This window comes from Schistocerca cancellata, chromosome 5, assembly GCF_023864275.1.
Source record: "Schistocerca cancellata isolate TAMUIC-IGC-003103 chromosome 5, iqSchCanc2.1, whole genome shotgun sequence".
In the NCBI taxonomy this organism is placed as follows: Eukaryota; Metazoa; Arthropoda; class Insecta; order Orthoptera; family Acrididae; genus Schistocerca; species Schistocerca cancellata.
The window spans coordinates 303,979,960-303,993,844 of record NC_064630.1 but is presented as its reverse complement, the minus strand read 5'-3'; the positions used below and the strand labels follow the sequence as shown (position 1 = coordinate 303,993,844).

The following is a 13,885-nucleotide window of genomic DNA, read 5'->3' as shown; positions in this document are numbered from 1 at the left end:
TCCCGGAAAGGCCTCATGTCTCAGCACTGCAGCGCCTTCATACTGTGGTCAATAAGAAAGAACTATCCCCCAGTTTGTGACCTCTGCTTCAGCAGTCAACATTATCTAGTAGGACCGTGTTAGTCTAAGTTGTGTCACTGTTGAAAGTTGTGGCCGGCCGCGGTGGCCGAGCGGTTCTAGGCGCTACAGTCTGGAACCGCGCGACCGCTACGGTCGCGGGTTCGAATCCTGCCTCGGGCATGGATGTGTGTGATGTCCTTAGGTTAGTTAGGTTTAAGTAGTTCTAAGTTCTAGGGGACTGATGACCTCAGAAGTTAAGTCCCATAGTGCTCAGAGCCATTTGAACCATTTTTTTTTTTTTTTGAAAGTTGTGCTTCTGAATAACATTTGTGATTGTATGCATCAAGTGACGCTTTCGTTCAAAAAAAATGTTCAAATATGTGTGAAATCTCATGGGACTTAACTGCTAAGGGTATCAGTCCCTAAGCTTACGAACTACTTAACCTAAATTATCCTAATGACAAACACACACACCCATGCCCGAGAGAGGACTCGAACCTCCGCCGGGACCAGCAGCACAGTCCATGACGCTTTCGTAGTCAATTACACTTCCGAATATTCTACGCTCTCCTGTAGCCAAGGACTATCTCAAGTTAAATAAATCTTATTCTTCGTTTATGTATTAAAGTGAACTGGTATTTCATCTGTTGTGGTGAAGAATGAACCATCTCGAGCACTAAAGAAACCCACGGTTGTGGCTCTACAATTGTAATACTGTCTCGTCACAACAGCAACATTGAAGTACGGAGGAGGCAGCGTTCGAATACGCAGGTGTTTTTCGTGGTTACGGTGAGATCCTCTTCTTGCGCTTAAGGAAAAGGTGAATACGGAATGATATGAACACATTTTACAGCATCGCATACTGCCATAATATTGTATCATCATGCTATTGTATTCTATTGTAAGGCAGCATATACCAGGCAATGGTCTGCGGACCATCATGTTCCTGAAATGGAATGACTTGCCCAGAGTTCTGTCCTCATCCAAATGGGACTTGTTTGGATGAGTTGCACAATCGCCTTCGCTCCAAGCCCCAACTTCCACCATCAGTACCTCCTCTGGTTTTCCTCTTAAGGTAGAATGGGCTGCCATTCCTCCATGGACATTCACACATGTCATTGATAGAATCCCAAGTGCAGTTCAAGACATTATGAAAACGAAGGTCGGACTCACCACATGTCAATTTCGTCTAGCAGCAGTTCAGTCTGCCTCAGTAACTGAGTGTTCAGCGTAGATGGATGCCATGTGGAGGACTGTAGTGCAGTTCCCGGTACTGCCAATGATTCTTCCTTGATGAAAGGAGTGATGAAGGATAGGGTCAGCCTCGTGACGCCAGTTGACGAGCTACTTGAATGAGAAGTACTGGCTCCAAGGTCTGGAAAGTCGGCAAAACAGAGAGGAGAGCGGTGTACTGACGACATGACCCTCCATACCATGACGCCTCATGGCACAGGATGACACGGCGACCGGTCGACATCCATTGGCTCTTCAAGGCTCGGACCCGGACTTCATTGATCAGATAGTCTAATTGGGGTTCCCTACACTTATCACAAATTCCTTTGGAGTAATAGTTTAACGTAAGCTCACGGAACATAACATTAGTAACTCATGTTTTAGTGTTTCGTATATAATTACCACTGTGAGGTTGCTCGACGTGGAGAACTTACAATACAAAAGTAAGGAACTATCACATGACCAATCCATTACGGAATATCCCCGATCTGCTGATGTATTACGTGTCTACGTTGAATGATATAATTACCACTCACAGCAATGTGTGACGCATTGAACAAACACTGGTAGAAAAAAAATCCTGACGGACACGACAGACAATAACTACTGCTATCAGTGAAGCTATGTACATTTTAACAAGTTTTGAACTGAATATTGCTGAGTATAGTTCATGCAATCGTTATTTTGAGGCGAGTACTCGCATAATGCCATAGTTCCTAGCGACACACAAAACACAGTTTTAGTGGGTCAAGAAACACAGAATCGTAACAGGAGTTGACTGTAGACGTAGAGTGTCGTCCGATGAGTCTTGAGTTTGGCTCCGATCAAATGATGTGTTCACCGACAACTCAGTGACGCGTTTAGTCTACCGTGTATCTCAGGCCAAAAGTAGTTCTGTGACGTTTTCGGGATGTACTTCATACCATGACTTGGGTCATCGCATTCGCATTACTTTAAGAAAACATACCAACAACTGCAATTCAACTTGATAATTTTATTTGGCTACCAATTTTGATGTCTCATTGGCACAACATTCAGAACCCTATACACGAAACGAGGTAAGTCATCCAGTCATTTGTGTTGTAATAGGGACAGCTATATTCAACTAGTTAACGCAGACTTTCAAATTCGGACCACGTCAACTGAGATGTTTTTGGATGTCTACAGAAACCAGATATAGTAAATCCTAGAATAACACAAGCCACTAGATCACTTACCTAGTTTCGCATATAGGGGTCTCAAAGTGGGGCCAATGAGGCGCCAACACTGGTAGCTAGAAAAATTATAAAATAAAGTTACGACTATTAGGATCTGTTTTGCTCAGGTCTTCGACCAGCCGCAGTGCCATTTCATTTACATAGACGGAATTACAGAAGCATTCACACGAATGTGAACTTGGACCAGCATGTATATCTAAACTTCTTCGGTGACCGTGTGCTGTCCTTTCTTCAACAGGTTAATGTTGAGTAGACACTCCACGTAGGCGGCAGAAGTGGCCGAGCGGTTCTAGGCGCTACAGTCTGGAGCCGCGCGACCGCTACGGTCGCAGGCTCGAATCCTGTCTCGGGCATGGATGTGCGTAATGTCCTTAGGTTAGTGAACACATGTCTATGCCCAACTAACCTACGTTCAACAAAATCTTGTACTGTATTTTACACAAGACTAACATCAGACTTTAATATTCATCACTCTCATTGGAGATGATCGACGGATCAGAGTCAGACAGTTCGTTGCACAACTGGACGTCTCTGTTCGTAGTGCTGGCTCACTGGTTCACCTCTTGGAGTACTCAAAGGTGTGTGCTCGCTGGGTTCGTCGCCGCCTAATACAAGACCATAAAGAGCAACTAAGGATGATCTGCAGGAATTACGTGCGCATTACGAGGCTGAAGGTAACAATTTTTGTCGAACATCGTTACAGGCGATGAAACATAGGTTCATCACTTCTAACAGGACACTAAATGGCTATCCATGGAATGGCGCCACACCACCTCTTCTGCGAAGGTGTAGTCCAGGGCCGCACTCTCAGCCGGCAAATTCATAGCAACGGTCTTTTGGAATTCTGAAGAGGTTGTTCTGTTTGATTTCTTCCCTCGTGGTGCAACGGTCAGCTCTGATATTTATGGTGTTCTCCGTCCGAACAGGCCTTGGAAGGTACAACGGCACCGACCGACCGCCGTGTCATCCTCAGCCCTCAGGCGTCACTGGATGTGAAAATGGAGGGGCATGTGGTCAGCACACCGCTCTCCCGGCCGTAGGTCAGTTTCCGAGACCGGAGCCGCTACTTCTCAAACAAGTATCTCCTCGGTTTGCCTCACAAGGGCTGTGTGCGCCCTTCTTGCCAACAGCGCTCGGGAGTCCGGATGGTCACCCACCCAAGTGCTAGCCCAGACCGACAGCGCTTTACTTCGGTGATCTGACGAGAACCGGTGTTACCACTGTGGCAAGGGCGTTGGCAGACTTAATGCCGTACCTGGTATCAAACCCGTATTTCACGCTTATCACGAGCTGTCGCCCTACTACTAGGCTATCCGAGCACTTTACGGTCTTACCCTCAGGAAACTGAAGAAATATCTTCAGCGTTTTCGTCACCAAAAAAATGCAAGCGAACTTCTCCTTCCCCACGACAACGCAATGCCTCACAAAAGACTGCGCAACCGAGAGGTACTCATAAACGTTCTCTGGACTGTTCTTCCTCATTGACTCTGCAGTTCGGATCTCGCACCTTCTGACTTCCATCTGCTGGCCCAATGAAGGATGTACTCCGCGGGAAGCCTTAGGTGGAGGATGGTGACGTGGTTGATGCAGCAAGGCGTAAGGTCGTTGCGTTGAACGGGATTATGTTGAAAAATAGGGTTTTGTAGCCAGACGTGTAAGGAATAATATACTGTATTGGAATCCCGAACAAAAGTAACCTGCTTTAAAAAAAAAAAAAAAAAAAAAAAAAAAAAAAAAAAAAAAAAAAAAAAAAGAAATGTATTGCATTTCTTACTCAACGCCTCCCGTACCTGTGTCACTGACGATTGAACTTTATTCTAAAATGAATAGAATAATTGTAAAGCACATACAGACACTGTGGAAACTTATATGACAAACAGTTTTAAATTATTGACTTTGTATTCTTATAGATGGTCTAAACTGAAAGTTGAATAAATGGAGATCAAAATGTATTAAAATATATGGGGAATGGTTTTCCCCTTGTCAAATGGAACGACTTTGACTTACCGAGGACAATTCCAGATCCATACGCCCAACATCGATTTGCTGCAGAATCCTTTAATACTATTCACAGTTCGAATATAGTAAATTTTCGTGAGACTGAGACGGCCGAGATGTCCAAGAATCAGCATGGTTATAGAAAGCTTCGCTGGTGCGAAATTCAGATTCTCCATTCCTCACATGATGTAGTGGTCCTATAGGTGAAGGGAAATGATAGATTCCGTATTTTTAAGTTTCCGGAAAACATTTGCAACGGCACCTCATTACGTTGACGAAAGTACGAGAAGATGTAGCAGATCTGCAGATATGTGAGTGGCACGAAGTCTTCTTAAGTAACAGAACCCATTATGTTTTCCTCGACGGCGAGTGTTCATTAGCAACAAGGTTACTGTCAAGAGTACCCCGGGAGAGTCTGACAGGACACCTATTACTTTTCTGTATGCATAAAGGAGTTGATGAGCATTGTTTACGGGAATCTAAGATTTCTGTTGATGCTCCTATGTACCGGAAGGTGTAGAAGTTGGGTGACTGTAGGAGGATACAAGATGACGTAGACAAAATTTCTATTTAACTGTAAACGATGTAGAAAAATGTAAAGTAACATGGATGAGTAGGAAAAGTGAACCGGAACGTTCGGATACAGCATTAGTATCGTCCACTTGAAACAGTTGCATCGATTAAAGATTTGGTCGTAATATTGCAAAGCGATATGAAATGCAATGAACACATCAGGTTGGTAGCTGGGAAAGCGAATGCTATACTTTGTTTCATTAGGAGACCTTTGGGAAAGTGTGGTTCATCAGCAAAAGAGACCGCTTATAGGATGATAGCGCGACCTATTCTTGATTTGAGCTAGAATGTTTGGGGTCCGTACCAGGTCGGATTTTAGGAAGAGATCGCAGCAATTCAGAGACAGGCTGTTTGATTTGTTACCGGCAAGTTCGAACAACACGCAAGTTTTAGAGATGCTTCGGGAACTCAAATAGGAACCGCTGCATAGAAGGCGAAGTTCTTTTTGAGGAACACTATTGAGAATATTTAGAGAATCAGCATTTGAAAGTGACTGAAGAATTATTTTGCTCCCGTCAACATACATTTTTGCGTAAGGACCACGCAAGTAAGAGAAGAGAATTAGGGCTCACACGGAAACAGTCGTTCTTCTCTCGCTCTTTCTGTGCGTGGAGCAGGGAAGGAAATGGCTGGTAGTGGTGCAGGGAGTGGCTTCTGGAAAATGTTTACAGACGTAGGAAGAGAAACAAATACTGGACAGAACGATGTTAGGCAAAAAGGTAGGTGATGAATATTATGCTACACGAGACGCTGCGCGTTTTGCAACGACTACTTGGGATCAATACAAGCAATTAGTTTTGCTGACACGGTTGACATACCAGAAATTCCGAAATTCACTCACAGATAACCAACGAGGCACAAATGTGCGTCGTGTGCGATTAGGTCCGACTGCTAATGCTGGCAAAGGAGCCGGCCACTCCGCCTCTGCTTGCTAGCGGAGCGTTTTTTACTGGGCCCTCGCTCCCCGCTGTGCATTAAGCCTGCCGGTCCAGTGCCGAGAGTGCTGGCCAGCTGAAAAACAGTCGTGCGTTAAACAGCGCCCGGGCTAACGGGCCGGCGGCTAAACGTGTTGCGTACCCGCTCAACTCGATTTGGGGATTCATTACGAATAAACGCAAACAGCGTGCCGCCAGCTTTTAATGGCGTCCGAGCTGACAGAAATGTGCGGCCCGCGCACTCGTGTGAGAGTCGACGTGTGTGCGAGACACACCCGCCCACCCGATATGCGACAACTCGGCGCTGTTGGCACAGACCTAATATACTAGCTCAAAGAGAGAGCTCTTCAGGTCTCTGGGCAGTCGCCCACGGACGAAAGAGTGAGAACGGCTGTGGCGAGGATAAATGGGAATGAAACCGTACCTTACGTCAATGTGTTTTCTAACTATATAGCCAACCTCTGAATTTTCACAAGATTATTTGTGATTTTCGCCAGATGGATTACTAAAGTCATATGGAAAATTCCCACTCACTGCCTCTACATTAACTGGACATATTTCTAAGTGCTGATAATTGGCTGCCAAATCGAAGCATAGCAAAAAGATATATATTATTATAGGTATAGTTTGTGTTCTGTTGGACATGTCCGACAGCACAACCACCATTTTTGATAAAGCGGCCGGTGTTACCACTATGGCAAGAGCTTTGGCAAAATTTGTGCCGGACCGGGTATTAAACCCGTATTTCACGTTTATCACGAGCGGTCGCCTTACCATTAGGCTATCCGAGCCTATATATGTCGCGTGTATCTCTATATAAAAAGGCAGTGTAATGACTGCTTGACTCATCATCGCCCAGCCCAAACCGCTAAGGATAGGAACTTGAAATTTGGAGAGGGTGTTAATCATTTAGTGAAAGCATCGCTTAGTAAGGGATAATTCGAAATTCCGCGCCTAAGGTGGTGAAGTGGGGATTGAAATGTCTTTTGAAAATACGGCGGTATTAAAACAATTTTGAAGCTGCAACTACAAAAAATTGTACTTGTTTTCCCTTCATAAATTAAAGTACATACTTAAGTATTTTTAGAAAGGTATTGTTCAAAATGACATCTCGAGAACGTTGAACTAGGGAATTAGAGAATTTCAGAAAATACGTCGCTATTAAGGCATATTTGAAGCTGAGTACACGAAAACTGGTTTTGGTTTATTGGTCAGAATTATAAGAACGTGTGCTTCAGTTTTTGACTTAATTCAACCTCTTAGGAGTGAAAGTATTGGGTCAAATTTTTTGACGTAATTGTCATTAAAGTACTAATAAAAACATTCTTAAATCTACCTGTATGAAAATTAGTATTTGAACTTTTCGGTTGGAAAAAAAAAAAACCATACGTATTTGAGTGTTTCTGGAAATTCAATCCATAAGGGGGTAATGAAAGGGATGAAAAATTTCATGGAAAAATTTCATTACGAAACAATTTTAGAAATTAAATGCCTGAAAATTTGTATTTGGCTTCTAAGTTAGAAATAAAAAATACGTGTTTCAACGCTTCTTGGAAATTCTACTGCCCTAAGCGGTGAAACAATGGATGAAACTTTTCAAGAAAATATTTCGTACAATATTTCTAATGCTACATCCACGAAAATTTTCATTTGACTTCTAAAGAAGCATGGGGTAGGAGATGAAAGTTTCTACGGAAATATCACCACGAGTACTGTAAACGCAGGCTTAACGAACACCTGCGACTCTAACTGCCACATCGCTTTTTGGTCAGAAGTGCACTCGGGAAAGACTATAGTTCTATGGCCTTAATTAGTGTCCAAAGGCTAAGAGATGTTGCAGTTTGAGAACAACGTAAAGATTCGATTAAAAGGAAACAAAAACAATCTTTACAGACCGTACCGTCAACTCAAGCGAAGCAGTGGGCGATAAACTAGTGGTATTATATGTGTGGTCGGATATTTCCGGTAGAACAGACACCACACATGTAACATATGTGCTGCTTCGTGGTAATGATAACTTCAGTCCGCCGGCCGGTGTGGCCGTGCGGTTCTAGGCGCTACAGTCTGGAGCCGAGCGACCGCTACTGTCGCAGGTTCGAATGATGTCTCGGACATGGATGTTTGTGTTGTCCTTAGGTTACTTAGGTTTAAGTAGTTCTAAGTTCTAGGCGACTGATGACCTCAGACGTTAAGTCGCATAGTGCTCAGAGCCATTTGAACTTCAGTCCTAATGCACACTATGTCCGATCTCTCGCAGGAATCAAGTATAGCCGCGAGCAAGGGAATAATGGATTGTGGACGCTACATGGACAGTGTGCGGCAATTTGGGAATTTGAGTTGGAGTTAAGGCGACCAACCGCGTGATGCAGGAAATCCGGGTTCGAGTCCACGTCGTGCAGCACAAATTTCACTTGTCATTAATTTAATTCGGTGCCCAATTTCGGCTTAGATCTATATTTTCTTAAATCACAAATCAAAAGGGAGTCACGTAAATCTGAAACTCTGAGATGCATTAAAACTATATGCTACATCAGGAATCTGACTCGTACTATGATCATTGTAGGCACAGCCTTTAATGTGGGAGATGATAGGCGTAGCTGACGTGCGTACAAATCTGAAAGATAAAACAAATCGAGAGGCAGAAATGGAGAGTTTCTCTGGAGAAACTGGTAGCGGGGGACGCTAAAGCCACGTTCATTGCTGGAACGTATTATCCACAAAGTAATATCTGTGTCAGGAGGGTAACAGCTCGACCGAAGTGATACTGCGTGTGATTTTTCCCAAACTTATGGGCGTCTTAGGAAGTGAAGCTCGTAAAGGCGCGAAGAAGAGCTACTTTCGACTACTGCAATAACTTCAACTAAATGAATAATTTCGTAACCTTTCGCAGCAGGATTTAAGTTTCAAAAATTCTTTTGGATTGTAAAATGTAGGCAAAAATTTGGTCGCATTTCCCTGATGGAATTAGCAATTCTGATGAAGGCTACTGGTAGTTGTGGTCGAGACTTTGGTACATTTTAGAAACCGAGTTGTATGAAATACGAATGAGGTTAAAAACAGTTTCTTGCACCGTACTAAAAGAACACGACGAACTGAGTAACCCGCATTTCTAAATTGTGTGAATGCGCTTCACCAGCATTGTCAAGTGAAAGAAACTGATTCTTTATAAAGTAAATATAAACTAGGTAATGAGCTGGAACCCCAAATCCAATAAATAATAACTGGATTATTTATTTTCAGTTTTTTATTGATTGACTGATATAATCTGGCAATCTCTGCACCATTGCGAAAACTACATTGATTATGGCAGCAAGTGTGAAAGGGTACAGTACCGCCCGACATTGAAAATAGGTACAACATACTTCATTATTTTTGTCAGAACAACACATTTTTTTTAAATAACTCAATTTCAATTAATACAGCGAAGCCGGATACCAGTGTGGGAAAGAATGACAATTTATTTATTTAATTGACCACATGTGCACTCCCATAAAGTAAATCCCTACATCCAGTTTGGTGAGATCTGTGAAATTAATGAATGTATGGTCGTCTGCTAACCGCAGATAGTGAATGTGAATATATGATCATCTTTGAGACGATCCTTTGGTGGGACCAAAGAGATGAAACTTACCTGAGCTTTGAGCGCCTGAAATGTGGCTGACCAATACGGTAGCAAGGTGCTCCCCCACTTCAGCAGAGGTGCGAGAGGACCTCGAGAACGGCCATGTTTCAGCACTCTGCCGCTGGAACTTGTGCTGTTATGACCTGTTTTAGTTGTGCTCCGTAATGACGAAAGAGTGGAGACATGGTATGCATGTGGAATATTTAAGAGTAGTTTGAAATAATAATTTCTCTATTTCAGGAACTTTTGTGGGGAGAATTAAATGTCAGGCAGGTAATATTAACGGGATTGTAGTAACCTTCGGAAGTGACCAACGGTCACAATGAAACCACGTGTAGCAATAAGTTGAACTACTTCCGTGTGCTTAAGTTAAGTTGAATTACTAGCGTGTGTACAATAAGTTGAAATATTTAAGAAATAGCGTGTGTACCATAAGTTGAAATAATGAAGAAATGGCGTGTGCAGGACTTGAAATTAGAGACAAGTACTTCCACGTGGTGAGTACTGTGTGAGTCTCAAACTGTGTATGAGACAAAGGATAAAGAGAAGTACTCGTCCATGGTATCAGTTGAGGACTCTCGTGTGTGATGAATACGTTCTTAATATTACTTTGCGTGATATGATTCCGTGTGACGCTAGAATCAAACTCTGAGAGAGAAGCAAGGTGAGTCGGCCGTCTATCCAGCAACGCCACTTGGCTTGCATTGCACAGGAAGACGTGCATATATCTCCAGAGTTCATAGTAGGAAAGTAGAAATTACGAAGTGGGGCAGTGTCGTGTGAAACTGGGATAAATATTAATTGAAGTGGGAAAGCTGAAAGTGATAATGTTGTGACTATTACCTGTGTAGTATTTCATATTGTAGTGTGGTGTATGTCATGTAATTTGGGTATGTGTGGTTTGCATGGGAGAGTAGCGAGGTAGTTTCAAAAGATTAGTGGGTTATGCTTGTTCCTTCTGTACCGCTCGGTCTGGAGGAAAGTTTCGTGATGATGATTGTGAGAGTCGAAGTGTGAGAAATAATAAAAGATCCACCATCCTATCCAGAAAGTGCACTGTAGCGTTAAATAATTACGAGACCATAATATAGAGATTCACCAATGTAAAGCCATGCCCACTGGGCGGAATTTCTCATGTGTTATTGTTGTAGGTTATAGAATTTGTGTGTTTAGGTTATAGAATTTATCGGAATAAATAAGATAGTGAAAAGAAAAAGATTGGTGGACTTTTCCTTCGAATTGTATGTTGTCATGATGTCCCGAATTTTTAATGTGTGCGCCATTCATATTCAGTGCGGTGGCCACGTGTTGATAAAAGCCGTTAAATAAAAGACATAAAGAAAATGTGGTATTGCCAGTGCGTAGTGAACAGTCTGAGTTCTGTAAATCACTGATAGTCAGATGTGCGTTTCCGTTGCGTATTATTCATACAGGAGGATAATTTGTAACTTAATTGTGAGTACGAGAGTTCATGTTACTCGATAAATAAGAATGAATCCACTCGCTTGGCAGACCACTCATCTTGCAGGCCTGACTGCTTGATGCCACAGTATGAGCAAGGCATGTGGGTGGCTCTCAAGTGATAGGAGAATAGAATAGATATGTAATATTCCTTAGTGTTCAACAGTAACGCTGAATTGTTCTTTTGGATCGTAACAGTATGCAAATATTGGCTAACTAAATACCCCATTTGTCGTTATTCTCGTTCAAAATCGTATACAAAACGAGGACCATTCGTAAGTTGCAGAACAGCTTTTATGGGCGATACCTTTCATAATCACGAAAATCCCTTGTGGCTCACTGAAAAAATGTTCAGCAAATTCAAAGTAATATTGGCTCATTACATATATGCTTAAATTTTACAGAGCCCTTGACTGTTTACACTGTGCAACAAGTTTTCATCCCAAATTTAACCGAGCGAGGTGACGCAGTGGTTACCATACTGGACTCGCATTCGGGAGGACGACGGTTCAATCCTGCGTCCGACAATCCTGATTTAGGTTTTCCGTGATTTCCCTAAATCGCTTCAGGCAAATGCCGGGATGGTTCCTTCGAAAGGACACTGCTGGCTTCCTTCCCCCTCCTTCCCTAATCCGATGAGACCGATGACCTCGCAGTTTGGTCTCTTCCCCCAAATAACCCAACCCATCGCAAATTTATAAATTACGTTTTTTTACGATTTATCTGATTATTTATAAGTAATATGAAGCGAACGGCGGATAACGGAAGTAAATAAGCTCTAGCTTTAGAAATAATATCCTACCTTATATCAGTAATATACATCACTATTTTTACATCTACATCTACTTGATTACTCTACTATTCACAATAAAATGCCTGGCAGAGGGTTCAATGAACCACTTTCAAGCGGTCTCTACCGTTCCATTCTCGAACTGCACGCGGTAAAAGCGAGCACTTAAATTTTTCTGTGCGAGCCCTGATTTCTCTTATTTGATCGTGATGATCATTTCTCATTATGTAGCTGGGTGCCAACAGAATGTTTTCGCAATCGGAGGAGAAAACTGGTGATTGGTATTTCAAGATTTAATAAATAATATATCCTAAAATGTTTCACACGGGTAATTTACAATAATTTCGAATCTCTGAGGTAAAGAATCAGTAGAATAATATTCATATAAAGTCTGTTCAGAACGTTACTAAATTAAAGCTAAAGAAACTGAAAAAGTTTGTGTGTTTTAAATTATGAAATAAACACAAGCAATCCATAAATATACAATAAAGAAAATAACGGTACGCACCATTAGAGTATATAGTATTGGGTACTATAAACATATTTGCCATCGTTTGTGCTCTGACCTGATATTTTCAAGAATATTTGATGTTATAAATCTGTTGCACATTTCCTATTGGCTTTTCGCTTGTGAGTACCATCTGGAACTTTCGTTGTAATAGTTTAGCCGTAATCTGTCAAAATTGGAGGACGTCACTTCCCTCCACAAACGTAATTTCTGAAGATATCTTACGTTATGTTCGTCACAAACTGCTCCGCAGTTCTCAGGGAAGAAATCGAGATGGACCTGAAGGTCAAGCATATTCAGAAACATGTTACAACCAAATTTTCCATAACACCACAACACTTGATCCAGACGTTCCTTGTAATTTTATGCTCTCTTGCTTCCCAAGAAAATGAAACAAACGGTTTTGATACATTTTGAGACAGCATTCTCATTACCGTATAACATTTTATCAAGTTACTGTGACAAAATGTAACAACCAAAACAATCTATGATCACTAAGTGTTTGTTTTATTCCGCGTCCGGCTTCCATAGTAATGATCATCTTCAAACTGATCTGCCACCTTGAAACTTATAAGAGGGGCAGATGAAATTTGTACCCATGATTGGCAACGTCACATGTTTAAAATAATATAAAATTGCAGTAATAGCACACGGCCCTCTACGAAAGGCCGTTGTTAGCACGCCAACTGTTTTTGCATCTTTTGTTCACTTCAAGGAGTTAGGTAAAGATGTTAGCTGCTTCTCAGACAATGTTAATCATGCTACTACTTATCATAATACTTTTATCCATTAATATGCACATTTATTTTTATATCAGTCTAAAGGTGGTCATCATGATTGAAACCAGTCATTGGATAAAACAAATACCTGACATTATACAGTGTTTTGGTATTTACATGTTGTTGAACTTTGGATAACTGACAGTTTCAAGGTAGCCACGTCTTCCCTCATCAAAATTATTTGACTTGATACAGAATATGTGCACCAACGAAGACATCATCGTAGACGTTTGATCACTCAATTTTCTGAAATGTTTCGTGAAGTCGTAAACTTTGTTATTAATTCCCTTAGCAAAATATTTATGTGATGTACAAATATTACTTTAGTGGAAAACAAATGAACAAATTACAATCACCATCGTCCATAATTCTAACTGAAGTCAGGTACTGAATTGGTACGACCAGAGCGTTGAATAATATGTCTGTTACATTATTTGTTTCTTGTGATATGTAAGAATTATGCTTGAGTTGGCAATAAATTTCTTATTTTTGCTCTATCGATGAAAATCTTTGTAAAACCGATATCAGACGCAAGTTTAAGTTTTCCTTAAGCGGGTAGTATTATCTAGCCAGCATAATACGTCAGTGAGACTCCTCGGTGAGTTCGAAACGTGGACTAATCATTTGATATTACCCGAGTAACAAACCTATGAGGGACATTATAACCTCCTCTAAAGTAGCCAAGCTGCCTGTTATGGATGTGGCGCAA

General features: G+C 41.7%; 1 pseudogene; it reads right to left on the bottom strand.

Annotated features, from left to right (window-relative positions):
- Positions 1-3,631: 3,631 nt before the first annotated feature.
- LOC126189084 (5S ribosomal RNA) lies at positions 3,632-3,749 on the bottom strand (annotated as a pseudogene).
- Between the last annotated feature and the right edge of the window lie 10,136 nt (positions 3,750-13,885).